We start from the raw sequence: 5,000 nt of genomic DNA, 5'->3' as shown, positions 1-5,000 counted from the left end.
CTATTTTTGGTGTCAAAGCAATTAAAGAACCCTTCTATAATACAGAGTTCCAGAGGCAACTTAAATATAAGATAGTGAATCCATCTTTGCATAGCAGTGCCGAGTCGCCCTCAAATTCATGGTTGCAAATGACATACAAATCCATACACCAATTAAATATGTCCTTGAGTAGGTTCCCATATGGACGTTCTATTCCACCATGGAAAATGTCGACATTGAACGTATTTTATACTGATGTCCCTAAAAAAGACACAGTTTCACCAGCTGTACTTAAGCAACACACCCTTGCAACCATTAATGAGCATCTTGAAACTCTGAATATTGACTATGAATGTTACACTGATGGATCCCTACAGTCTGGAAGTAGAGCAGGATGTGCTTATGTTGTATATAAAAACAATATTTTGCAGCACCAAGATTGTAGGAGGGTTCATGACTGGGCGAGCACTACGCAAACTGAGTTGGCAGGAATACTCATAGCCACAGACTATCTGTTAACTCAAGGCTCAAGAGTAATTTTCTGCGACTCGCAGAGTGCTCTCCAGACTCTGAACACCCTTGATAAAGGTGCTGGAAATATCGTAAATGATATAAGAATAAATGTACATCGCGCCAAGGAACGGGGACATGCTATACATTTTGTGTGGATACCATCGCATGTTGGAATCGCTAAACATGATCATGCTGATCGCCTAGCGAGGGCAGGATGTGATAAGCAAATTGTGGATATAGACTTTGGCATACCTCTTGCTAGGATCTCACACATAATAAGAACCTCCAATAGGGAGGACTTGATGGAGCTAACAAACTCTCAAAGACCTGAAAGAACAAGAACAAGACAATGTGATATTGTGACTGCAAGAATTAGACTTGGATACAGAATGTATTGGCAGGTCAGTTCAGAATGCAATGTAGAAGAAACTAAATGCAGACTTTGCAACGAAGAGTATAAACGAACTTGAACATTACATTTCAGCGTGCCATATGATACAACCTCAAGCCCCCTAGCATGAGGTATGGAGAGTTATATAATTATTTCATAACATCAACTGTACTAGAAGATGTACTTATGCTATATCCGAAATTCGGTATATGATACCCTAATACAACATTTATCAAATATCTATTTACAGTTAATACACTATAGAATATAATCATGTTATTACCTTAAATAGTAATACAGTGTTAGCAACAATGTCATGACTTTACATCAATGTATCAAAGCTTGCTGGTATTATTGGATAAAGACGCAACTACACGTAGCGAAAAAAAGAAACCTTTCGGCATAACGTAGCTTTAATTATGACGTAACACCATAAAACCCTTTTCTTCCGGAAACGAAAAATAATCGGGATATATTATTTTAAAAATAATTTAAAAAACGAGTAACGGGAGAGAAAGGGGAGGGGTCCAAGGGGGGCGAAGCCCCCTCTTGGTTAGGGCAGGCTAAAATCGCTCAGTGAAAATGAACCTGCCATGCAGTGGCTTATGGAGGGGAGGTCCAGGGGGGGGCGAAGCTCCCTCTTGACTAGGGCAGACCTAAAATCGGTTAGTTCCGTGTCGGTGGTTGATATCCGTTTTTAAAAGCTACCGGGCACTAGTTTGCCCTAGCCCCTTGGCTAGGGCAAACCTAAAAACTAGGCTAGGTTAGGTTAGGTTTATGGGTTGGGTTTTGATTACGAAAAAACGTTAAATTTCCCGCCAGAAAACGTTTAGTTCCGTATCGACGGTGGCGCGTGTGTGGGGGAGGGAGGGGGAGTGTAACTCAGCAACGAAAGGTTTCCGATGGAAATGAGTAGCGTAACTGTACTAAACAGAACGAAAGCTACCAGAAAAATATCGTGTCGTGCCTAGAGGGTTGGTTGTGTCTTTATCCAAATTTACCAGCTTGCCTATGCCTGTGCAGTTAGCCAGGGTGGTAAATAAAGATCTAAACTAACTACACCAATTAAATATGTCCTTGGGTAGGTCCCCATATGGATATTCTATTCCACCGTGAAAAATGTCTCGACGTTGAACGTACTTTATGCTAATGTCCTTAAAAAAAAGACACAGTTTCACCAGCTATACTTAAGCAACGCCCTTGCAACCATTAATGACCATCTTGAAACTCTGAATAAGGATTATGAGTGCTACACTGATGGATCCTTACAGTCTGGAAGCAGAGCAGGATGTGCTTATGTTGTATATAAAATAATATTTTGCAGCACCAAGATTGTAGGAGGGTTCATGACTGGGCGAGTACTACGCAAAATGAGTTGGCGGGAATACTCATAGCTACAGACTTGCTGTTAACTCAAGGCTCAGGAGTAATTTTCTGCGACTTGCAGAGTGCTCTCCAGGCTCTGAACACTCTTGATAAAGGTGCTGAAAATATCGTAAATGATATATGAATAAATGTACATCGCGCCAAGGAACGGGGCCATGTTATACATTTTGTGTGGGTACCAACCAAACAGGGAAGCATGTGATAAACAAAGTGTAGATATAGACAGCAATTGCATACCTCTTGCTGGGATCTCACACATAAGAACCTCCAATAGGGAGGACTTGATAGAGAGGATAAACTCTCATAGACCTTAGCATTTTGTAACATTTTGACTAGTTTCCGCAGGAGATATTAATTCATGGCTCATATAAGACAAGAACAAGACAATATGATATTGTGACTGCAGCAATCAGACTTGGATACAGAATGTATTGGCAAGTTAGTTCAGAATGCAATGTAGAAGAAACTAAATGCAGACTTTGCAACGAAGAATATAAACGAACACTTGAACATTATACCTCAGAGTGTCATATGATATAGCCTTTTTGGCCACCTAGCATGAAGTATGCAGAGTTATGTAATTATTTCATATCATCAACTGTATTAGAAGATGTACTTATGCTATCTCTGAAATTCGGCATGTGATATCCTATTATAACCATTTATCAAATGTCTTTTTTACAGTTGTTATACATGAGAATATAATCATGTTACTACCTTAATTTGTAATATAATATTATCAACAATGTCATGACCCTACATCAGTTTATCAAAGCTTGCCCATGCCTATACAGTTAGCCAGGGGGATAATTAAAGAACCAAACTATTTTTTTTTTTTTTTTTTTGTGACTTGACAATCTCTGCAAAAAATCATTCAATGCTTATCCAGTTACCAAAGTTTTAAATAAATGGCGTTGAGCTGGAGCTCTGCCACTGACAAAAGTACCTCGGGGTGACTTTCAACGCCAGAGAGCTCATTAGCCCCCCCCCCCCCCCAAAAAAAAAAAAAAAATAATAATAATGGGGGGGGGGGCGTCTGATGCTACGGAGGGCTTTTATTGACAAAGACCATGATGAACAGCTTTTGAGCTTACCCAATATAAGGATATGTTGCCTCGAAGATAGTAGAAAATTACTTTAATAAACATATTTATCCCTTGCCATGATCATATTAGCCTTTGTACGCTAAACTGCCCAAGGTATTCAAAGAAACGCTGAGAATTAGTTAATACCTTATTATATCATTGAGAAGGAATTTCTAAAATGCATTCCCTACCGTAAAATTATAAAATATAATTTTAGAAATTCATAAAATCAAAAGAAGCGGGTCTGCTATTAGCCCCTACGGTATCATGACACCGGAAATAAAAACGAGGCAACAATATGAATAGCCTTCGTTGGTGAGGATTACATTCCATCACTGACTGCTCAAGTAACAATTATAAAGGGTATAACCACGAACAGACACAAAGCACCGTCCCACAGCTTTATTAAACCAGTGTATTTGAGCATAGGGTAAATGCCCCACGGCGTGCGAGGGAGAGCGATAGAGAGAGAGAGTATTGAACTAAGATCATTATCCTTGTAGCTTATTACTTATGAATCCTCACTATGAATTCCCGGCTCTCTTGGAAAAAAAATGTGAATAACACTGCCTTATTACGAGGACGATGGCAAGGCAAGACTTTGGGGTAGAAGTCTCTATCCTGTTTTTGTTTTTGTGGCAATCATATGAATATAAATATAAATATAGACACACACACACATCTCACTCTCTCTCTAAAACATGTAAAAGTATTAAAAGATTACTGCCTTACAACAAACAACACACATATAATTACACAAATTCTACATATAGCACCGAACATTTTAATGATTTCTTTGCACAAATTGGAAAACTAACTTATGAACAAACAATTACTTCCACATCACATCAAAACACAGATCGGGCAAGGCTCATGACTGATGTTTTCAGACCACAGCCAGTGGACGTAGAAACCATTATCCTAATGATAAAACAACTCCACTAAGCAAATGCGGTGGGAGTAGACAGTATTCCTTTGTGCTTTATTAAGGATAGTCTACCTGTAATCGCATTCTACATATCGATCATCATTAACACTTCTCTGGCCACGTGTTTTCCCGTCGCTTTGGGAACATGGAATTGTAACATCAATTTTTAAGACTGGGAATATAGACATGAATAATTACGCCCAATTACAATACTCCCAGTACTATCTAAGGTTCTTGAAAAAGACAGTAGCTAATCAATTGATGAATTTCCTGGAGACCAATAACCCATTACTTAAAATTGAACATGGCTTTAGAAATAGGTTATCCACTGGAACAGCATAGCTACAGATTACTGACTAAATTTATAACAACATGCTCAACAATAACATAAAGTTGCTCACTTTGTACGACCTTTCTAAAGCTTTTGACAATGTCAACCACAAAATCCTTCATAACAAAATAAGAAACCAGAGAATTGATACCCATTGGTTTGATAGTTCTCTAAGCACAAGAACCCAATCGGTAAAAAAAATAATGACAGTATATCATCACAATAATCAATCTATTTTGGTGTTCCACAAGGATCTATATTAGGGCCCGATCCTATTCACAGTTTTCATAAATGATTTATCAACCACAGCTAATAACTGCTAATTAATACAATACGCCGATGATTCAGTTTCTTCATAGTGACTCAGTGAACTTACACTGATAAGAA

Source organism: Penaeus japonicus, unplaced genomic scaffold, assembly GCF_977035675.1.
Source record: "Penaeus japonicus unplaced genomic scaffold, GWHDUDI00000001_assembly GWHDUDI00000022, whole genome shotgun sequence".
In the NCBI taxonomy this organism is placed as follows: Eukaryota; Metazoa; Arthropoda; class Malacostraca; order Decapoda; family Penaeidae; genus Penaeus; species Penaeus japonicus.
The sequence above is the reverse complement of the archived record's forward strand: the minus strand, read 5'-3'. Positions refer to the sequence as shown.